Source organism: Xiphophorus maculatus, chromosome 16 (assembly GCF_002775205.1).
Source record: "Xiphophorus maculatus strain JP 163 A chromosome 16, X_maculatus-5.0-male, whole genome shotgun sequence".
Classification (NCBI taxonomy): domain Eukaryota; kingdom Metazoa; phylum Chordata; class Actinopteri; order Cyprinodontiformes; family Poeciliidae; genus Xiphophorus; species Xiphophorus maculatus.
Genome location: NC_036458.1, coordinates 17,268,345 through 17,293,091, shown reverse-complemented (window position 1 = coordinate 17,293,091; position 24,747 = coordinate 17,268,345). Strand labels below are relative to the sequence as shown.

At 37.5% G+C, this 24,747-nt stretch overlaps 1 protein-coding gene across 2 annotated transcripts in view; it reads right to left on the bottom strand.

The window, feature by feature from the left end:
• grin2a (glutamate ionotropic receptor NMDA type subunit 2A) overlaps positions 1-8,161 on the bottom strand; it is a 165,092-nt gene extending 156,931 nt beyond the window's left edge. Inside the window, exons 1-2 of one of the 2 annotated variants that reach the window (XM_023348694.1) lie at positions 7,852-8,161; positions 7,614-7,717 (exon numbers count right to left, since the gene is read on the bottom strand). The gene's annotated coding sequence lies outside the window, so the exon portion shown is untranslated. Of the gene's footprint in view, positions 1-7,613; positions 7,762-7,851 lie in introns of those variants that run through there. The other variant, XM_023348693.1, reaches the window with a different exon arrangement.
• Between the last annotated feature and the right edge of the window lie 16,586 nt (positions 8,162-24,747).

Sequence of the window (24,747 nt, the reverse complement as noted above, 5' to 3'; positions counted from 1 at the left end):
AGCTGTTTTTAATTAACCTTAAGGTTGTTTGGAGCTTAAAGTGCAAAATATGTGCTTAAGCCTCTTACAGCAAATACTAGAAAGTTGTGTCTCGGCTAATCAGCAGTTTGCTTTTTTTTAAAAAGTACATGTTTCTCAATTTGTTTCAAGAAATAAAGTCATGTGTTATCATTTTTGGCTGTTCTGGCAAATACAAGGAGATACTGGATGGCAGTGGTGGCAGTTCTATAAATTATCCAACCTGGAAATAAGTTAAATGGACAAGCTAGTCCACTAACATTAGCCACTATCTGCTGGAGACCACGGATAAAAACATCTTGAAAGAAATTAATAAATACAAAGATGTTCTGGTGCTGGTCCAAGTCCGAAATTAAGCTTTTTAGCAGTTCATTTGATGGCTTCAGACACACACTGTAAAAATAAGTCTACCCACCGACCTCAGTTTTGATTGTTTTATGGGTAAACATGTACTTTAGTCATGTAATTCAATCATTTCTTCACTTGACCCTAACAGTGATACTATGAAGAGTGCACATAATAGCACTGTGGAGTTTTTAAATGATATTTTCTTATATTAACTATGTTTCTCTTTTTTGAGTTACCTGGTTTGGGGAACTGGTTTCTTCCTGTCTAGGTAGGAGGCGTGGCCAAGTTTGAAAGCACAATGCCACCTCAGCAGGACAAACCATGTGCTTTTGAGCAAAGGGGATGTTTTAGGTTTAGTTAGCTTGTTTAGTCTTTAGGTAGTATTGGTGTTCAGTTCTGCTTCCCCTATTTTGTGTAAATGGTCTGGCTACTTTATCATATAAGTTACCTTACTGTGTCTTTGTGTTAGGTCAAAGTTCTGAGTTATTTTGTATGATTGTTTTGTGTGGTAAAGTTTCTGTAAGTCACTTTCTTGAATAGAACTATATTTAACTGACCTCTTATATTGACCCACTATATTTTGGACATTTCTTAACTTTCTTAAGACTAAATGAAAACCCACTTTCAATACATTTTTCCTGTCTCCTCTATGCCTTTACTGCTTGCTCCCTCACATCTGACAAACATCCATTTAACTTTCATTGTCGTCAGCTTGCCTAGTGTCAGAAATGTTGCATTTGATGGACAAGTTAAAAGCCTAAAGTTTACATTAGCATGGTAACTGGATATACAACAATGTCAACCATGGGAAAAAAAAAATTCTCCTATCACATGTAAACAAAAGTAATACGTTTTCAACACATGTTGCCAAAAGTTGATGCAGTGTGCTAATTACATTTTACTTCGTTGTCAAGTGAAGATGTTAGAGGCCGCTCAATGAAGGGACTTTGCCAGGAAATACGAATGAAAACAATTCGACAATATGATGTGTAGTATATCGTGTTTGCTCATCACAGTGCCAGCTGTTTCCCATTTGCACAGTATTTGCAACTGCTAAGTAGAGCTGATTTGCTTGTGACTGATTTGACAGTAATGAAAAAAAAATGGGTAATTTCCTTTCTGTTTGTGTCCTCCTGCTTTATTTATGTATTCTGACTAATGTGATTCCCAAAGTTCTGTGTCCTTCTTTGGGTTTCTTTCCCCAAAGTTTTGGTCTGAAATGAGATTCTCCATTTGATATATGCAATGTAAAATAAATTGCATGAATGCAAATGTGATGCTGAAGTGGGTTCCATTTGCTTTTGGAGGCAAAACCAACAATGTGTAAAGATACTTTTTCACTTCTCTCTGCTGGACAATCTGTTTTGTAGATTCTTTGTACGTGTGCTTCGAACAATTTTCTTTCAGCTATTTACAATCTATCTCACTTCACACTGAAGCTGTGAAAACAGATAGAAAAGTGTGCTATACTTGCATATTTAGGTATAATTAACAAAAACCTCTAAATAATTAAAGTACAAACTATACTTTTAAATATAAATCCTGATAAATCGTGGCGTTGATGTCAAATTAACGTTTTTCTCTCCTCACCATTGAACTGCGTTAAAATTGAAATTAACAACTTAATTGAAATAAAAGGGTTAAAAGAGCAGCAACCTAGTCATTTAGGAAATAAATGTAGCTGCCTTTCAACCATTCAAAACATCAGCTAATCTTACTCATCCAGGTCCTTCAAAACCAGATTTGGACCCTCAGAACTTCATCGACTAAATGTGTATCTCATTATTGCTAAGGCCCGTGTTTGTTCTGTGTGTGATAGGCTTTCACCCCAGTGAGGTCTCACGATCAAAGTACAAAAACAGGTACTATATATGTTAGGGTAACTGGAATTACTTCTATGTTTGTTCATTTATTTGCCTGTCTAGTAACAGGGAGGTGAAATGTTTGGGATCTACCCTTTATTCTGCTTGTTTCCTGCTAGAATATACTCAGACTTGGTCAATCCTGATGCCTGTATCTAAAATGTAGCTGCTTGTGTATGTCCTGATTTTGTAACCTACCTACCCACAAGCATTACATTAAGTAAAGAAAAACTGCAGATAACTTGCAACTATGATGCTACATTTTTCATGAATATTCATTCCGTCACTCATTTAAGTCCCATTCTTGCTAGATAGTGATGTCTGTAGCAACACTTACAGTTTAAGAGGAAAACTGCAATGAATATGCTGCAGCAGTGCATTCAGCTGCAACTGCTGTGTATCTCTTATGCAGGGTCACAATTTACTTTTGGCGTGACCTATCTGACTTCTTTATTCTACCCTCAAGCCTGCACTTCAGTCGTTGTCCATACCTCATCGCGACGTTTCTGTCGAGTAAAAGAGGAAACATGCCTCAGCATTTCTTTCTCGAAAGTTGAGCTACAGCTTCAGTGAAATCATGTTTAAATTGGCTCAAAGTGCGCATTTAATTCATGAGTGAGATGGAGAATTAACTTCCTCTTATATCTGATAGTGTTCTTCTGAGTCTCCAAATTCCTCCAACCATATTCTCCAAGCCATTCCTCTGCTCGGCCCCTCTCTCTCAGGCCCAAGCCATCTGCTCCATGCGCCCTGACATGTGCATGAGCGCCCATGAGAAGCCCAGTGGAAGTAATCGTCTGTTACCACTCAGGCTTCAACATGTTGTCTCCCCCAGTGCACCTACCCCTTTACCTTGCAACAAACCTTCAGTGCGTGGGCGTGTGTGTGTGTGTGTGTGTGTGTGTGTGTGTGTGTGTGTGTGTGTGTGGGCGTGTGGGGGGGTGTGGGTGTGTGTGTGTGTGAATGAGACAGAAAGGGAACAGGAGGGATTTAAAGTAAGAGAAGAAGTGAAATCACTCATACTCCCTGATATAGAATGGAAACAGAGTTGCACGCATTCTTTCTGCACCTGATGCCCAACGAATGCCTAGGCATACATGCAAATGCCGTACATATGCAGTGACTTGCAGAGGTATTGCTTGAACCTATTCACATTTAGGACATTGTTGCATTTTATTTCCTAAATTGGCATCTTTATCTTTAAATGCTTTGGATTTTATGTAGAGGTATTAGGGCTAAAGACAAATGTAGAATAAAATATCTTGAAAACCACGCTAAATGATAATGCAACGTATTGGAGGTTGTGTGTTTTGTGCCTTCTCTCATTTCTGTCCTCTGCTGTAAAGTATGTATTTCATTAGTGACCAAATCACCAGATAAAAGTAATTTTAGGCCATATTTGACCAGGAATGATGTTGATAAATTTGAATCAGAGAGAAATCTATTCTAAACACTGAACACTTTCTGCGTTTGATTTTCTGAACACTAATTTGAATACTTTTAACATCTGTAGTGTGTTTACTAAGGTTAGTAAAAAGTCTTAGTTACACCTACACTATTTATCTTACTTTAAAAAAAATCCTGTTCATCTCACAAATCCTTTCTTTCTCCAATATCCATGAGAAAAAATGTCGGGTCCTTGTTGGGCCAGAAGGTATCAACCACACAAAATTGAAAGTCTATGTATTTTTTAATTTTTTTGCCTATCCTCGTAAGCACAGACAATGAGGCTCTGAAGCCTGACCTTTACAAGTCGTGATGCAACCATTTTGAAATCAAAAACCCGGCTGGTAATGTCCTTTCCTTCTCTTTACTGCCCTTCCCTCGTCATCAATACATCCAGCGTCAAGTCGTCTCTTTGAAAGCATGACAAATGAGTTTTGTATTTAAACCTGAGAAAACCTCACTGCGTCTCTGCAACCAGATCATAGGCCCAATTTGGAGGTCTTAGCGCTTCCTCCCAGATGAGAGCCTTACTCCACTGGAAGCGCTGAAAATGTCGGTCTGTATCTGAGAGGAGCATGGCACTTTTTCCACCTCAGTTTTGGCTTAGGATTGTGGATTGATCATTCCAGCTGTTTAGTTGAAATACTTTGCGTTACAGCTAGAGCAATGACCAGACAAAGTGTGCACTACGGCTGCTATACTAATAATCTTGCTAACAATTATTTTAGGTGGTTTGCTATGTATTAGGGTTGATGTGGCCAACCCTCTAAGGATTTTAAAATCACAGGTTTAGAAGAAAGGTGATACTTGGCTTTTATTGGCAAACATTTTAAAATGATAAAAAAGTAACAATTATTCTATACTGTGTGTTAGTCTATTACAAATAAGCCCCAAAAATATACTGAAGTTTGTGGTTGTAGCATGACAAAATGTAAAAAAGCTCAAGGGATACAAAGACTTTTTGCTACAATTGTACTTTTCTCATTCATTTATTTGTTTATTTATTTATAAGTTTCTTAATTTTAGTTACTTTGACCGAGTACAGGAACCTCATATTTGAGAACATTTGAGCAAGAGATTAGTAAGAACAACAAGCTCTTATCCAACTGTGTTCTGTTACATAAGGCAGTGAAAAATCACTTAAAGTGTTTTGTCTTGGTTTAAAAGATACCTTCTCTCAGTATGAAATTAATCTTTTTGCTGGAACCATTCATCAAGCCCACAGACAAAGGTAATTTCAGATTTTATTTGGCCATGAACAAAATTGATTAATTTGAATCATATGCCTCCTCAGAACAGAAATCTCTCCCATTGCTTAGCCTCATTCTGCACTTGGTTTTTCAATGCCTTACTGTGATAATCTGCAAAAACCTCTCCAAGATCTGATTCTTTCTGATGCAGTTTTCATCTATATGTAAATAAAGGTAGAGCTAAAAAGTTATCAATCACAATCCCTGCATGACTCCTGTTTCTTTGCACACACCTTGCTTTTATCTGCAGACGTACTAGGCTGCAAAACGGTATTTAAATACTATTAGTGTATTTTTTATGTTGTTTTTCCCTCCTGCATAAACACAATACACTCTTGATGAACAGATGAACTAAAATCTGACAGTTTGGGGAGCTTCATTTTTATCCAAATTTTGATTATATACATATTGTCATTATCAGAGTCAGCCCAAAGCATAAACAAACTAACCAGGCTTACAAAAATATATTGTGTGATGTTACATATCCTATTATGTTTGAGAATTAAAATCGTATGCAGCACGTACAGTGCAATCACATAAACTGAAGAAGTCTGTGAAAACTGCTTAAAACTGCGCTGATGGCAGAAAAGAAAAAAGAAAACATTTTCCCCAAGATGATTTAAAATACGTTTCTTTTAAAGAATGAGATGCAGTTCAAGGTGCATTCTGTTAAATAATTTCCCTTTTCTGCTTAGCAAGAATTAATTTCTGAGCCAGAGAGGCCCACAAGAGAATATCTGAACCAACTAAGAGAGAGATACACATTCGCCCCAAGTATGCTATAAGTATGTGAATCATGTGAATCCAATTTAAAGAATCAACAAATAATCTAATATAATGTATGGTGGAGATTACTTTCTAGTATTTTCTGTTCATTTGAATGATTGAGGCCTAAAGCTAATAAAAACCCAATTATCAGTTTCTCAGACATTTGGAGTACTACATAAAACCAATAAACAGATTAGCTTTAGTACAGACGTCTTATGTTATGGTGAGCAAAATCATAGAGAACACTCCTGAAGGGCATAAAATTATATTGTTGAAGAAGGTAATTGATTCCAAATTCCTGCATCCAAACTTGTTAGGGGAAAGTAGAGTGGAATGAAAAAGTTTGGTAGAAAAAGCAAAAAAAAAATAAGTGTTGGACTGAGAAGATCCCTAAGCCAGATTCCAAGAATTTAAGAGTTTGGTGAAGATTCCTAAGTTAAAGGGAGTGCTTCCAGATCTATACCACAAAGATGAATCCAGGAAATAAGCTATACAAGTTGTATTCCTTGTGTTAACTCAGGGATGCTAGAAGATAGAAGTATCTTGCCTGGGCTAAGCAGAAAAGGCTGCTGCTCACTGTTCAACGTCCAAAGAGTTACTGTCAAGAGGAACAAAAGACACTGGCGTCCAACAATGCAGGGAACCTGAAGACATCTATTAATAGAACCTGTGTTTAGCAGTGCCACTAGATGATTGTTTCTATACTCTGTTGCATTTGTTGCATTGATATGTGCGGAAGTACACCGTGCATAATAATGTGCATAATACGGACAATACTTTCTGACACCTCTGCGTTAAAAATTATTGTCTTTTATTGGTGCTATGTAATCCCTAATTATCAAAATTAACATAACGACTTGAAACACATCACTGTGTGTACTGAAGATGTATATTAATATAACTTTTTCATTGTAATACTGCCAAAAACATAAAGTACACAAACCAATGCACTATATACGGGAGATATTAGTTGAGCCAGATTGATTGCCCCCAAATCATGTTCTGTTTAGGTCCTCATACACCTTCGGTTCTGTTCATTCTTTTCTAATATAGGTTTGCTTTAAAGAAGCGTGCAGCTAGCAAATTTAGTTTATTATTAAATAGGGATATTTTTTTATTTTTATTTTGTGATGGCAGCAATGCGCTTCAACAACGTGACTGCATCCCGAGAGCAGAGGGGGAGAGAGAAACTGGGGCTGAGAGGGTGGTTGCAAATTTATTTAGATCTTCCCATTTGATCCAATGAAGCCATCACAATGCAAGTGCGACCCCCAAAGGCACTGAGTGTAACTACAACTTTACCAAGACGCACGCTGGGTAGATTTTTCTTCTCTTCCTTCTTTTTTAAACGTTTATGTTAACTTTTTTTTAACTCCATCTTGCAGTGAACAACTGCAACCTGTGCTAGAAATGGAATGCAATAGCCAATAAGCGGCGTATTATGGGATGATCTCTCCACTGTTAACGGCTCATCCGGAGATGGGATGGAGAGAGAAGTTGTGCCAACCAAAAACCCTGCAATTTGTTATCCATCATTTACAAAGGAAAAATTCCCACAACGCGCAGTGTTAATTTTTATATACAATTTATCAAATCTGTTTCAGATCAGTTGTGTTTTTAAAAACAGAAAATCTAGATGTTGAATATTTTTTTTAGGAGGGGGCGGGATTCCGGTCTAACCGCGGACTTTTACGGAATCAGCTGAGTGCGCACTGCAGCAACATTATGAATTAATAGAGATTAACGCTCTCTTTTTTTTATTGTAAGCCTAAACGTCTTAATATCCAAGTTCTAATGCGGACATCTGTGCTCGCTGCCTCTGTGCTGCTGCACTTTGGGCGAGGAACGCTTTAAAAGTCACACAGTGTCCGCCGATCAACAGCGAGAAGGGATCAGAAATGGATGGAAATAAAGTACTTACAGTGTCTCCCTTCCACAGAGCTCCAAAACAGCGGTGTTAGATGACATTGCAACAGTCCACTCTCTCCCTTGAATAACCATGCAGGGGAGGGGATCACAGAATCTCTGGTAATGAATAATTCCAAGCGAGCGTCAAAAAAAAAAAAAAAAAAAAAAAGGAAAGGAAAGAAAAAAAAGATGAATGAAATCCTCTTGTTTTAACACCTCACATTGAGGTGAATAAAATCACAGTTTTTCACCTCTCTTTTTGTAATCCAATCTTCATCGCGTGTGTGAGCCTACACTGCTGATTCTCCACTGCAATCTCTGTTGGCCCCCGCGCATCGTTGTGGGGTTGGGAGAGGGGAGGAGGGGGGACTCAACTTGCCTCGGTGTGATTAGAGCGCCCTGTATCTCGTTATTCCTTGTCCCGGGAGGGGAGAGGAGACGCAGCGGGGTTGGAAGAGCTAGGCGAGCAGCCGCCGGATGCACGCGGAGACGCACAATGTACATGGGGCTATAGCTGCGTGCAGTTTGGAGGGCGCTCCAGGCAGCGAACGGGATGCGAACCGCGCGCGGGACTCGCGGTTCCTTTCTCTCCTCGCGAGTGTGTGCGCGCGAGCCGAATGCGCTCGTGTGAGTGTGTGGGGGGGGTGTGTGTGTGTGACCGCGCGCTTCTGCAGATGCAGGGGCAGCTGGATAGACGGAATGGTCGGTCTGTCTCTGCCCCGCTCTCTGCACTAAAGCTCCATCAGCAAGTCGCTCACTTTAAGATAGGAATAAGAAGAGAAGAAGACTCGAGAGGCAGTAGGGAGCGCGTGACATTTCACCGTCAGATGTAGCAACAATTCCCTCCTTTTTGACAAGAAACGACCCCCCCAGTCATGTCTTCTGGGACGCTTAAAGTCTCAACCCATGCGGAAAGCCAGAGCACAACAGAGCTAATAAGTGGCGCATAAAAATAAAATATTAAATGCAACATGAATGTCAGCTCTCCCCTTCTTTCAGCTGTGGGTGAATAACTTGACACGAGCACACATTTATGTGTGTGCACGATTTGTGACTTGAAACAAAAGGACTTAGAGGGCCAATAAATAAACAAACAGATGACGTGCAGTGTGTGAAATATTTATCGTGGTAAACCTTCAGTTCATATTTGGTGTAGCCTACTGTGTCTTACAAAACGCTTTCATGTCTCTAATTTTCACTCTTTTCTCTTTTGTTGCTTTTAGTCATCTTACAACCATAGACTTACTATTGGTATTTTATGTGACAGGCCCACCAAATTATGGTTTTCAAAAAATGTTTTACATACAGAAATGTGAAAATTGTATATATTCACCTCATTTTACTCCACCACTAATCTATAAAAACCACTGGAACAGATACTTTCTAATGACGTCCATTCAGTAGTGTGTATAATTTAATCTGAGCATGAATCTAACTGTTCTGTGAAGGCCTTAGAGATTTGTTAATGACAATTAGTGAACAAACTGCATGAATCAAAGATCAAGAAACACACTTGACAGGTCCAGGATATTATTATGAGAGGTTTCACAGAAGAATTAGATTATAAAATGAATACTTTAAACATTGTACTAGGTACTCTTTAATCCATCATCTGAAAATAACAAGGGTATGACATGACTGTCTGCCTGCCAAGGTGTGACAGTCAACTGACAGTGGCTGGGTAAAGAGAGGATTAATCACAGAAGCAGTCAAGAGGCGCATGATGACTTTGGAGGTGGTGCTAGAGGTTCTCATATCGGGTCAGAGAATATTGATAGGGTAGACCACTTTGTGTTCATTTATCACCTAAAATCTAAGAAACAAAGCAATACAGAAGGATCTTAAAGACCACATTTGGTGAGTTTGGGTAAAAAATGTCAGACTTTTCATGTTTTGGAAGGTGGACACAAACAGATTGGATGGGTTTCTGCAGATTTGAGTCCTTTTTGCCTACTATATTTGGGCTTTTATGGGTCAGTTGGCAAAGTTTCTCAAGTTTAAATTACTTTACTAACAATATTTGGTATTTGGTGCAAATACCAAAGCAATTTGTCACCATTTTGCTGTAAATGAGGAACATGTTATTGGTTTAGCAGATGAATAATGATCAGTTACCAGCCATATCACCCCAAATTACTGAGCTGATATGGGAAATTATGGCGAAAATGTTCTTAGGCTATTGGTAATGGATGATATATCCTCTCATTCTTAATTTAAGCAAGAGAAAATTAACTGAGAGAGATAAAAGGAGCCTACAGCTATGTTATCCTTTCAATTTTAGAATGTCTGTTATCTATCATAGGTTTTAAAAAGAAAAAGCTGTAGTCACAATTTGTTGGGAAGTTTCTTTGTGACGATGCTCTGAATCTGTTTGTCACGCTGAAGAATATTAGCCAATGGTAAAAAGGACACAATGTAGATTTATAGAAGGCATGTTTGTGTTTTGTTTTTGTTTTTAATTCTACTTATTTGTCACAAAATCCCTTAACTTATCATTAGACACTGGTATCCTTATGATCCCATTGACTAAGCATGTAAGCGTTTTTGGGGTTGTGAGAGTTAAGTGTTTTTTAAACCTGAAAACTGAAATATTCACAAATATCCTTATTCCCACTGTTAAGTATGGTGGAGGATTTGTGATGCTGTGGGCTTGTTTCTCTTCCAAGGGCCATACCCTTGCTGGAGCACAGTAAAAAAAAAATCCTTCGGCTTCTACCAGGAAACAGATAATCGATCATTTATTGATCGTTCAGATGCTAATCTAAATAAAAGGCCGTATTTACCTAAAAGTGGTTTATCAGACAGAGTTAACCTTTCCCTATGGCCATTACTGGTAACAGTGATTTGTGGAATCATACAATTTTGTCTCCTGTTTGAACAAATGCAGAACAAATGCAGTCAAATTAAGCTTAAATCATTTTTAATTTTTTCTCCATGCAATCTAATATTGATTTATTTCGAAGCCCTTACACATCTTTCTTGTGGGGTGGAGGGCCCTGTAGCTATGCATCTGCCCGTCTGGCTCATTTAGCATTTTAGCATGGTCAGCATCCAAGAGTTTCTCTTCTGGCTCTCGAGATGAGTTTTCGGATCCCTGTCGCACAGTGAAGGGAGCATGGAATACAAAGGAAGCATCAGGAGGAGAGGGAGAGGGAGGAGGAAGAGATAAAGTGGTGTTGTTGCATGCAGTCAGTCAGGCTTCACAAACTATTATATGGTCACAATTCACACCTGACTGGGGAAACGACTGTAGAACTTCACTATTGCAGAGCAGGACACTCACACGTATGATCCAACTACCAATGGCTGATCTTTTGGCAGGCTGAGTTATAATATAAATCCATGCTATCCCAACACCAGCGGCATTCAAAATGGTGTGAATACTGCTTTTTTTTATTGACAAGTGATGTACTAAGCAGCCGCTCTTTTATGTGTAGAGCAAACATGCAGATTTCCATGTGCTGGACGACCCTTTTATTATAGACGAAAAGGTCGAAGTGTAATTTCAACCCCCATTAACTAACAAACACTGCGGGAAATCTGAATCAAGACTGTAATAAAAATGTCCCAATGTGCCATTGTGACATTAAAAATGCTGGGATAGGTCAGTATAGCACATTCCAAAACATCACAGATACGGTTCTAGTCAGAGGTTTATAAGTTTTGAGTTTTTGGTTGTACACTGGTCATGCAAAAATACATTTTTCATGATTTGGATTGTTATCAAAGAATTTGGATTCTAAAATTTACAATGCAAAAACTATAAATACAGCCATAAATTTCAGAACCAGTTTTATTGGTCAAGATTGTGTGTGCAAAGAAGAAAACAAACATTGGTTTTCAAGTGTTCAAAACATATCTGTGTGTTCAAGAGCACACAGATATGAGGAATAAATATAACGTTGAAGTAAATAAAGGAGGTATAAAGTAACACTATGCATATGTAGCTGCAGCCTATCTTTTTTTTCATTAAAAAGAAAAAAAAAATATTGTCGTGACTGCCAGAATGCATATTTTGTTTCACAGCATAGTTGGCTGTAAGGTGTTTGTTGTGTTCATCAGGAAGACTACCTGGGGCAAGAAACTGTCCCTGTGGCGGCTGGTTCTCTGCAAATAAAGCTCTGTAGCAACAACCTGAAGGTAAAAGTGTAGACAGTTTGTGATCAGGATGTTATACAAAGACCCATCACTAGTAGCTATTTGGATAAAGCCCCCTTAGCAAGTTGCAGGGAAATTCCACACTTTTTGTAGCCATAAACAAACCTTGGGAATAAGTATTGGTTGCTATTTGACCATTAGTCTTAGCACAAATAGTAGAGTAAATAGAAATCATTTGGTTTTCTTTCACATGTCCAAGTTTTAAACGTGGTCAAAAGGTTAAGATCTCCCTGGAAGCTTGATGTTACCCTGCTTTATGCATTCTGGATGTTTGGTATCTGTGTGCTGTTGGAACATACACTGTGTCCAGTGGCACATAATAAAAATACAACATAATATCAGCCTGTAGCATAAAGATTTTATTATATAAGGGTGTTCATGAGATTGGGTTGGATTGTAAATTCCCTTGGAAGAGCAATGACCTAAATAAAATACAAATGTTTCCCTATACAAATATAATAACATAGTTTTAATGTGACAACACACAACATCTCATGATTGTTTCCAAATGAACTATAGTGTAAACTGTGGAGACTAGAGGCTAGAAAATCTACTGCATCCTCTCTAGATATTGATTTGACATAATATTTGTTCCAACTGTCTGCATCTGACCAGTGACCTGTTTGTTCCTTTCATTTATTTGCTTAAGGCAATGCAGAATGCAGACACAGTCAGTTCTTTTAGTGGTCGAATGGTGGGTATAGCACATAGCATTTCACATATCCCTATTTTGCCATGATGTTTCATGACAAAAGGAGTAAACTCGAAAATTTGTGTCAATTGTTTGAATGCTGCCATGGTATACAAAGTATTCCATCATATGACCTTTTGTTTGCAATCCAGCTTCCATGTGCCTGCTGGAAGAAAAAGTATCCCAACACCATGATGGCATGTTTTCACATGAGAATGGTGTGTTCAACGCAGAGGTTGCGCTAGACGTTTTCTTTTTTTTAAATTTGTTATTTTGCCTGACAAATCAGAAACCCCTCCCATAGTATATTTCAACCTGTCAATTTTCAATTATGACAATTATGACTCAATTGAATTGAATTTTCATTCAGTGTAATTAATATTCAACGAGCTGAACAGAAAATCTACAGTATATCATGTCATCACATATCTAGCAGATAAATAAATGTAACTTTTTCTCAACAGTGACAAAAACAACTGACTGTGGACCAGTAATCACACAAACAATGCATTAAACAATTGCATTTTAAGTACGGTAAATGCAATCGTCTCCCAGATAGCGACTCATTGAGTTCAGTCTCATGGTCAGAAATGATACTCAAAAGGATTTTTTTTTTTCAAATGACCTTAGTTACCTTTGCTATTTACTCTGTACATAAAGTTAAAAATGTCTGCAGTAATTGTAATCTGTCAAAAAGACAAATTGCCTTCAATTTTTTTCCATTAATATTCAAAAAAGTCCTGTCAAAGACAGAAACTATTCAGTTAACTAGAGTCCTGGTTTAAGGTGATAAACAGTGTTAGACTAGGATAGAAATACAAAAAAATGCTAAAGTAAAATTTTGGTCACATCTTCATCGGCTCTTTGAGGCTCACATCAAACTACAAGCAGGAACTGTTGTGGCTTTCTTTCAACAATGACTGTATTTTATTCTCTTCCATGAAGCACAGAATGTTGAGAGCACCACTAGCAATTGCCCTGTTAACAGATTTTTGAACTTCAGCTTTGGAGATTTCCTACAAACCAGGGACTGCTTATGTTTAAACCAGTGCTCATGCTCCACTGAACGCAGAAGGACACCATGTCATGATGTCCCTTCATACTGGACACATTCCAGACAGCCTGGCTGCTCCTTTTTATGCATAGATACCAGCAGAGTCAGAAGAGGAGGATGGTCGTATATTTCCAGTGGTAGCATATCTACCACTGTTGGCTGAATACCAGAGATGCGAAATTAGCTGCTATAATTTCTAAACAGGCTCTGCAACACAAGTTTGTAGAAATGCACTAAACTGAAATGAAAATTGGAAATTTTCCATTTGTGGAATACTGATGTAAAACTTGACCTACTTTAGGAACCAGAGAACCTAGTTTGAGTTGTATTTCCTTAGTTTCTTTAAAGCTCACTGATGACCTAGATTTAGACATGGTTAGTATGAATGCTTTCTCTCCTACTGCGCAGTTGGGGAGATGTTAGAATGCAACCCCAAATAAAAGAGTGGCACAGAGACATAGTAATTATTTAGACAGATTTATGTATGTAACACATATTTCACCTATTTTTTACTGTTCCTCTTTTAGTAATTTCTTAATCATATATTTAAGTATATAAATATAAATTTCCAACATAACTAACAACATAAGAAATAGCATAGAATTATTAGGTAAATTGGTTTGAAAGGGTTTGTTTACAGAATCAAAATGGAAGTAGGTCTGTAAAAGATAGCAATGTGAATGGCCCATCTGATCTGATTGGGCCATTCACATTTTAGATTTAAGTTTTAAAACAGACAGCGATGTTACTATTTACTTTTAAAGTAGTTAATATTAATTTTTTTTTTTTGCACTGATCAAAAGATAAAGTGGTTCTGTCATGTTTTGTTTAGAAATTTTTAAAAAATTATTACCATTGCTTGAAAAAACAAATCCAACTATTTTTTTCTTTTTTTTCATTACAGTAGCATTTTCTCGGATGGCTTTTTTTCCAGGCAAAGTTCTCTATCTGTCTGGCTGGCTGGACCAGAGAATACTTGCTTATACTGTACTTATCTAGCAACCCAGAACAGAGATTAGAACTTGGAATCCAGCAAAACCAACCCCGAACAGGAGTATCTAGTTTATTTACTTTGGATCAACATTATTAGCTTTTTCTTCTTGTGGTTTGCTATTTTGTTTGTATTTCTTTTAAATACTGTAAAGCACTTTGTATTGCCTTGTTGCTGAAAATGTGCTATATAAATAAAAAATACCTTTACCCTTTACCTTTTCCTATCTAATGCAAGGAAAAAGTCATTATTTACTTCCAGTTTCTTTGGCAGTGTCTCTCTTCCCAATGGATGGAAAAGAAAAATATATACCATTTAAAACAGTTTATGTGCATCTTCTAGTCTTCATAAAAACCAATAACCACTTATTTACAACATGTGACCATATTTCCAACAAAAAAGAAATGTTGCACAGGTTCCAAAAATGATGTTTTTTTAAAGTACCTTACATGGGTTCAAACATCAAGATATTAGTGATTTATTTTTTAGGATATGAAGCCCTTTGAAGTCTTTGAAATACACGTATCATTTTGATATACTTCTGTTTTGCATAGTACTTGTGTGTGTGGTATGCTATTTCTGATGGAATGTCTCGTTTTGCTGTTTTTGTTTCTTCAATATGATGAGTTTGATGCTCTATAGGTGCCCAAAAGGGGCTAAGTTATTTGCAGCTACTTTAATAATTATGTTTGATTACTAGAGGCAACCGGTCGGTTTTCAAGCATTTCATATGCAGTCACAAGTAAATCTTCTACAGCAGATAGAACGTCTCTATTGTTGGAGAGCATTTGATAAAGTCGATGTCATTCAGTAATTTTTGTGACATTTGAAGCAAGACAGTTTCTCTCTTAGATGGTCATGTTGCAGAATTTGGTGAGGTGAATCTGCTGGAGATTAAACTGTGTGCTGCAGTATCAGATGGGTGAAAACATAGTCCTGTTGAGATGCTGACCATCAGCAGCCTGTTTTTATGCACCACTGAAAAGCACAGGAAGTAAGGAAGCAGTGTAATAAGTGTATTAAAAAGGAGAAAATATCTCCAGAGCTCAGGGATGCTGTCAAAGTTTTCAGTGAGAGGCTTCACCCACTGCTTTTTACTCATTTTTGGAGGAGTTGCCAATGAATATGGAGAGTACACTTGTTGACATGCTGGAGATGCTCTGTACAGATTTGCTGTTGAAAAACCAATCTTTGTGTCAAACTAATTTTGCTTTGAGGTGAAATATGTACACAAAAATGCCTTAAGCTAAAAACGTTCATGGTTTTTGCAATGAAACATATGCATATAATTCTTAAAGCACAGACAATTTTGATGTATTTCTCTGCTTTGCAATTTCCCAATCTTTTAAATATTTTAAAATTGTACATTCGTGCAACATTTATTTAACACAAGCCATCCATTTATAAGAAAACTGATTCTTGTGACTTAGGATATGCTTTTCTACCATCAAGGTACCTGGCCTTGAAGTCAGATTTTATTGAGATTTGATCATCTAAAGTGTAAGCAAACCCCAGCAGAGTTATTGAGGTTGAGCTGCAAATCCATAGCCCGCAGTCGTGTTTGCTCTGGTGTCTTCATCTCTTCCAGCCCTCTTCACAACAAAAATTCATGAATCATACCAGACAGTTTGTTGCCTTTCTGGCTGCGTTCCACAAAAATCCAAAACTCAAAGCAATCATGTGATGAAAACAAACACTTGGACGACGATTGGACAGAGTTGGACCATTAGAGTGATGAGGGGGCTGGTTTGAAGGTGTCTGTGGAGTGTTTGAGTGCCTGTGTGAGAGAAAGAGATGGCTCAAGGATAGCGGTAGCACACATGCTGGGCTGGCATTCGTACGTGAGTATGTTTGCTGTGTGTGTGTGTGTGTGAAAGAGAGAGAGATAGAAAGAGAGAAAGAGAGAGAACATTTAAAAAGGGAGAGAAGGGGGTGTTACCAGGTCACCAAACAGCTGTCTGAGAGAGAGAATGGCTGCAAGGGCTATGCCACACACACCCCCACACACCGATCTAACAACAAAAATACAACACAGAAAGACAAGAAGACAGTCCCTGTTGCATTTCCACACACACTCATGCATATGAAAGAAAAAACCAGACCGTATGGAGATCAATTAGCCTCCCCTATAGTTCTTGATCTTTTCATTGCGGTTTTAATGCAGCACTTCCTCAGATTTTCCAGCTGCAATAATCTGGCTATAAAAATCAATTTCTCATTTCTCACCCTGTGTCTGCTTCGCTTACACACGCAAACACCTGCACAAGGACACTAGGCAACCACCACATGATCAAGAGTTTCCTCCGAGCAGACCCGCACAAATGAATGTACTCACACACAAGTGTGCTTCATATTAGGGGACACGCACTCCTAGTTTCTCTTAAGGCTCGACAGAGACTGAAAGCGGGATGAGAGGGATATAAATCAACAATGTTCATCAGAGGAGAGGAAGATTAATGAGTGGAGATAGGGAAAACAAACGAATGAAGGTGTGCCTGCTTTGTAAAAGAGTGACAAAGATGAAAAAAACGAATTAATTGGATGGAGAGCCACCCCTAGGTAACAAATTTAAGATCCAGTTTGTGTGTTACCAACTTCTCACTCTGTATAGATGTTTTCAATAGGATGTCAGCACACTTTGTGACTGTCGCTGTGGAGGTCACACAGAACAAAGCGAAAGCCAGACACTAACAGGGCAGTTAGATTTCTGCCCTGTTCTAAACCATGGAAGTCAATGGACAAACAGATGTAAAGAGCTTTTATTATTTAGCAGATAACAAAAGAACAATTAAGATAAAATATGTTTATAGGTGTTGTAGACTTAAGTACAGCTGTGAGGTGGGTATGTACTTCTGAAATTTAGACTGCATGAAACCAAGGTTTAATCTATGTGCATACATTTGCTAATCAATCAAATACATAAAATCTCAATAAATTAGGGTTTAATAATTACAAGAAATCAAACACTTACAGCCCAGGACACTACAGGAAGTATTTTTTTCTTTTTCATTTTCTTTTGGGCTGGCCTAGGAACACCTGGGGCTTTCCCCTGAGGAACTGAAGGAACTGAAGGGCATGACTGGACGTCTCAGCTGAGGCTGCTGCCCCTTTGAACCGGTTTCTGGACAAGCGAATGATGACAACAATGACAAAACTATACAGTAAGGCACAAGGGAAGCAGGGCAAAGAAAGTGACAGGATACAATAAAAGAAACCAGCACTTTATGGAAACCAAGAAGCTCAAATACTGAGCAAAGGGTGGGTAGAGGCACTGCAACCAAGTGAGCATAATCAGATGGATTTATAACAGCTGAAGAAATTAGAATGATGAAAAGAGACTAATTCAGACTAAACCACAAGTGATATGCAATCCAAAGATGAAAAAAGCATACTTTAACATAAGTATTAAAATGAAAAATGCACAGATATAAACACAAAAATGAAGAAAGAAACTAAACAAAGATGGATTAATCAATATGGCCAGAGCCTAACAACAATAAGACTATACAGAACATAGAAATGAGCTTGGGGGGGCATTTCTAACAATAATGACCAATGCAAAGATTAACATGAAACAAATGTTCTATCGATTTTGGTATTTTGCAATGTATGTCGATACACTGAAAAACACATTTAACGGTTCTAAATATGAGTGACGTGAGCAGATTTTTTGGAACATCAAGTGTTGATACCTCTTTAACCATTAATAATCTTTAGTTGTGATTTTTATTTTCAGTGATCATCTACCTAAACAAAATCTGTACAATTTGTTGCACTGATTGTATTTTATTTTTTGATTCCAGAAGCTTAGGTTACTGGTGTATTTACCTCTTAAATATGTTGTGTTAAATTGTTCATGTGCAAGCAATTAAGCTATGCGATGCTGTGATGGAGGGCTCCCAAAATCAAATTGTACTCAGGATCCCACTCAGCCATGGGCCGTCCCTGATCAGGATCTTGTCTTTCAGCTAGTTTCAAATTGTGTGACCCTGAAGACCCAAATTCTCATGATTCATAATATATTATTTATTTAAACAAGGACCATTGCCATTTTCCAAAAGCAAACAGCTACCCTAATGAATGTCTGGTAGCATACTAAGCGATAATAAAGGTCAGGTGAGACAATTCCCTCACAAGCCTCTGCATTTTAGGACATCAAATTAACTTAATGTGTCTCTGAAATGAAATTCTGAACTTTAGAGAGCAAACTGAAAAATGAACAAATTGGCTCAGTAGCAGCTACTCCAATCTCATTTGGAATCTCATTGTAGGCTGCTTACTGAAGTGAAACAGCTGTTATTGTTGTTTTGCGTGGCATTTAGTTGTAGATATCAGGTATTCAGCAGCACCCACTCACTCCGCTCCCTCTGCAATTCCCATCTTAGCTTCTTCAAGCCTCATTAACTGCAACTAGAATATGCTCAGATAAGAAATTCATCTACTTTGCTAAGATATATGACTATATTCTGGAGTGTTACTGTTCCATTTACTTTTTAAAATAGACTAAATTAAGATTTTTTTTTTTTCTTGGATATTACCATCCGTTGACTCCTGCATTTGAGGTTTTGCTGTTTTGTGGCAGCAGGGAGACCCTGACTAAAACTAGCTGGATGTCAGACAAATTATGGGGTTTATATTATTTCCAAGCCCAAAAACCGCATCCCGCGACTCATTAAATTTGCAAGCGACTTTAGATTGCAAGTCCGGTTGCTTACGATATTCGGACTTGGCGAGCGAATCTCAAAATAGTTCCTGTTTTTCCAGCAACAAAATGTGCATCTCCCTCTTCTCTCCATTGTTTATGTTTCTGTCGCTGCTGATACTGTCGCATAGAAACGGTGGTCACTCCCCAAGATGTGTAGAGAAATAAAATTCAATTACAAAAGAAAAAAGTAACACACAGTAACGCAAAGTGGTTTCGATAAGTAACTGTAGTCTGACTACTGGATTTGAAATAACAACGCGTTAGATTACTCGTTACTGGAAAAAGTGGCCCGACGTCAGTAACGCGTTAATAAGTAACGCGTTAATGACATCACTGCATATCATGTGGTTTACAAAAACAGAATTTTAGCTTCATACTGTTTATTCACTTTCCTAACAATACATTATATATAATCAAAGCAGAAACACAGCTTTGTAGCTCAACAAAAAACACTTCTGGGGGAAAAAAATTCAAAGGGAACCAAACTGCAATCAATAAAGATTGTTGACATAATCCTTCTGATTCAGGAGGAGTGCTTGCTGCAAAGTCAGTGTCTCATTGAGGTCAACTTTTGTGGCACACTAAACTGAACTTGATTGCATTGTTTCATGACGGACTAATATGGGAATGTTATTGACTTTGAAATATGTTTGGATTTAATTGATTATATGTTTCTCTACTTAAGATGAACCAACCAGAAATAAATTATGATTCTTAACAGTTTTCTAAAAGATGTTGCTAAAACTTGCATCTTCTCATCTCCCATTGCCTCTCAGCTCATTACTTTGGGTGTGTTGTTACCTAACATCTAATCTGAAGAATACCAAGACTGATGACAAAGTAGGCTTTATAATGTTTGATGTCACCAACTGTTCCCCGAAGCAAAGTATACTTTGCAAACTGTTAGAAGACCTCTAGAAAATGTTCAACATCAACAACCTATCAGCAGGTCAAAACGGCAGCATCTGTTTGGTAATGCTGCAGACAGACAATAAATCACCTACTAGCACTGTCATCATCATTTTCATGTTGTCCCCTCATGGGACATGGGTCAGAATAATCACATCTTGCCATTAACCACATCTTGAGCAAAAACCCACAAGGGGAAAACAATTCAAGTTACACTATCACAGCAGATAACCAGCATGAAAATGTGTCACCACCTGGATCTGTAGATCAAAAATCTGCACCGCCTCTCAGTCAGCAGCTTCAGCAGACAACGTGTGTCATAGATTCAACACTTTGTCTGGAAAAGCAACCACTGGACCCTCAGAAGAAAACAGCCTAATCATATTCTAGCTCCACATACAGCAGATGTTCTTGTTTTCCTTGCACTTTTACACCACCTACTTCTTACATAGTGCTGAATCATGATTTATTTATATTGTTTACTGAGCAAACTAGCTGAGCAAACAGCAACTTACATTCAACGTAGCGATAAAAAGTAGTTAAAAAAACATCCTCACACTAAGAAGGAAACAAGGAAAGAAATATTTCCTTAGAAAGTACCAGAATTATGCATAAATGTGCCTTTTTGATTTCTCTTTACTGATACATAAAAAACATGCAGTGTTGTATTCACAAAGAAAGTAGCATAGGACAGGAAACCTAAACCAGACAGCCCTTTAAGAAGGTTCTCTGTTGTCTCTTCCATCCATCCATCCATCCATCCATAAGTGTGCAATTCTGCTCAATTTTTATCTCTTCTCAGTGCTCCCACTGGAATTTCTCCCATTGAGGTGGATTTCACAAATTGTATTTCATCCTGGCCAATCGGTGAACAGAAGGAGGATTTGTGAACGATAGCATCAAGTCTGTGTTGTCTCTGATTTGTAATCTGGCTATGGTTGCAGTTCGGCTGTGGCATTGGAGGAAGTGGACAAAGCAATTTAGTCCATATTGACTTAATGTTGAGCAAATCATTTCCAGTAAGCTTCATAGTGTAGCTCCCTGCAAAGTCAGTGTGGCTCATTATCATCATGGCCAAATATGAGTGATTGGGTAAAATCAGATCCAGTCATTTAAAACTTGAACAGAGTCCATGCCTTCAGCAAGCAATCATTTCTCAATAACTGAGGGTTGAGAACCTCTGTACGAATAAGGGGCTGGTTTTCACCGCAGTAGTTGAGGATGGATCTTTCCACATAAAACTCCCACAGCTTCCACACCCAAAAAATCAAACAATGGCAACACAGGACTGACCAAAGAATGAACAGAAAGAAGAATATTTTTGTTCTTCTGAGACGTCCTGTACTTATTTTCTTTCTCCAACTTTTCTAAAGGATGGCCAGATTTGAGTCACTGATAATACGGAGGTTGCCACAACAAAACCAAAAGCTGTAATAGAAAAGTTTTTGGGGTTTTTTTTTTAGGCATACTTGAATTTAAAATAAGCTCCAATAAAATAGAAGAGCATCTCTGACTTACTGTTTTTACATTTATGCGCTCAAGTTTTTAAGTACCTCTATTGTAAAAGTTAATTTACCTCACACATTATAAACTTGTTTGGAAGAGACTGTATAATATATTCCCTGTAAACCTTGGGAACATGTACACATTATTTTTGCAAAAATAAAAATATATATATATATACTAAATTCCAACTGTATCCCAGAAATGAACAACCTTACTATTTAACACATTTACTTGATTCAGTCTACAAACCATTGGCAACTGATAAAAACATAAATTATTCTTTAGCTAAAAACTAAAATGCATTTTTGAATTGTATATTGTGAAATAAAACTGAGGATCATTTGTTTAAATTCTTTTTTGTAATTTCTGTGGGGTATATCAAATGCTTCTAAGGTACTACACGATGTACCTTAGATGATGTTTGAGCTGTGATATACAGCTTTGTGTACTATATAGCATGGTATAAATTTATGGTCCAGCACCATAAGGCAGGAGTTATGCTGTAAATTTGGAGTACAGTACCACATATCAGAGAGTGTGCAGTACATCTACGTGACAGTTTCTGTGAGACCTTGCTGCAGAATCGGTCTTTTCTGTCACTGACATATGGCTACCAAAGGAAACTGTCTAAATCACAATTCTTTGCTTCATAAGTTTAAAATTAAGAGGTACTAAAGAGGTACTGAAATGGTATTTCCAAAGTGGGATCCATTCATGTATTTTAGATGTGGTTCTATGATTCAGTCATTTAGACATGGTGTTTTTGAGTATTGACACCTTAGGTTTGCATATTTGAGGATGTTTTCCAAGCTCAACAAGTTATGGGCTTTTTTTCCCAGCAGCATACAATACTGAAAAAAAACTTTAAATGATTGCCAAAGTTATTATTGTTACAGTTTCACACCAGAAACAGTAGCTTAAAGGATGCATTAGACAATGAATCATATCTGAAAAATCATAGATGTTTAATAACTTTTTAAGCCGACGTTTGACGTTTTCAATGATAATAAAAAAAAAAAAAAAACTTGCATTCAGAAACAACTTGAAACCTCCTACCTCACACAACAACAGCTAACTCTTCAGTAGACCTGTTTGACTGGGGGGAAAAAAAAGCATGGTTAAAAGCACAAACACATTATGCAATCTCCAAAATCATACAGGATTTGAATGTGTCTCAACATCGTAAAATCTTAATGGTAATTTGTGTCACACTGTACGACGGAGAGCAGCAGGCTGCGAGACTCATATAACAAAATCAACTAAGAGAGATCCAACAGAGACACAGATCCAACTACAAACTGACTGCAAGTTATTTTTTTTAATGATCTTCTCATGGAGAGAAGGAGGAAAGGCGGCCATCGTGTTCAAGCAGGAGAGTGTAAAGCATGATATGATAAGATATCCCGTAATTATCTGAACAAGTCTGAAATTTGTCCTGCAACACAGCATTATTGTTTCAAGACATTTAAACACAAACAAAGTCAAAGTCACTGCTTACTGTGTAGGTAAAACTAAACAACAGGCCAGCAACTCAAGCTCACAACTCTGAAAACTAAACATGCTGGTAATTAGACAGTGTGAACCCAAAACTTGCAAGCAAATTTGTTCATTCATTTGGAATCTCATTCTAAATGTACCCAAAAATATGAGTACATTTGAGTGTTATATTTAGAACATGCAGATGGAAGAGCATTCATTGAGATATAAACAAAAACAGCCCAAGAACAGATCCGTGAGGAACAGTTGTGAACAACTTCACAGCAGAGGACTCTTGATTTTCTATTTGGGCAACACATATTTGATTCTAATTATATACGACTTCTGCATCAGAATAGGGCATTTTATAAATAGTATCATGTTCAAAATTATATTTTTACTTTTTGTACTTGAGATCAAGTACATAATGTGGCATTTCATCATAGACACTTCTGGAAAGAACATGTTCAGCACACAGTTTCAGCTAGGAACCTTTTGTGCAACAACTATTGTTGCAACAAAATAGCTTTATTGACAGCAGACAAAGAAAACTCAAACTGATGGCCTTATTGCACCATTTGCACCAGGCTTTTCACAGAGAGAAATCAACTGGAGGAATGTTTTAAACACACACACATTTCAAAGATTGTAACCAACATGAAAGATGTTTCCCTAGTGGTTGCAGTCAAAATAATTCTTTGAATAAAGCTTTGGCAGGCCTAATTAAATCACCAAAAGATTGAGCTGCTTTTAAATGCAGAGTTTCCTAATACATCAAAAGGCAAAGCTGGCTGACCTCGACAAAAAGCCCAATGACTGATGCTGTTGTGACGGGTGATGAATTAAAATGGAGTTTGTGAAAGTAAAATCCATCAGTTGAAAATAGGCTTTGATAAATATTGGCACTTAAATGGAAAAAACACACAAAAAAAAACATTACCAGTCACTGTTGTTTCCGTCAAGGGAGGTGGGAAAGGAGACGTTTTATTTTTCTTTTCTTTTCTTAAATCTGCCATCTCGACCTTTACTTCTTACAACATATTACAGCTGACATTGCTTCACTAGCAAATACATACAGAATGTAACATGCACAAGGCTAAAGTCTGCCTGTGACAGTGGATGGATGGCAACATCTAGTGGCATCTTTTATGGATACCCTCAAAGTGCTGTACAGACATATAAGGGGACAGCAAATTTGCACATCAAATTTTATGCATTTCGAAAATATTTTCATGATTCCGTCTTATATCAAAATGTAATCTTGCTACATGCTGCTTTATTTAAAATGTATGCCATTTGCAGATTTTGGTACGTAAAGCCCTGTTTTACCTGGAAACAGCTACTATGTGTGTGTGACCACACATTGGTAACTTTTAGTCAGGATTTTCTGGTAGAGAGCAGTAATGATAGTTATATTATTTATGGTAATTTGGGTCTTAAAGCAGCAAACAAGGCTCACGTCATACTTTGACCTCAATGTTTTATTGTACGCTCTTCTTTTCTTTTCTCAAACACTGTGTTGGATTTACACCAAATGTAGCAAGACATGGAATATTTTGACACAAGCTTTGGGATCATTGGGATGTTTTAGGCAAATCTGGTAGGAACTTTATATTCTTTTCTCTTGGAATTCTCTTCTGGATGCCATTTTTGTCCA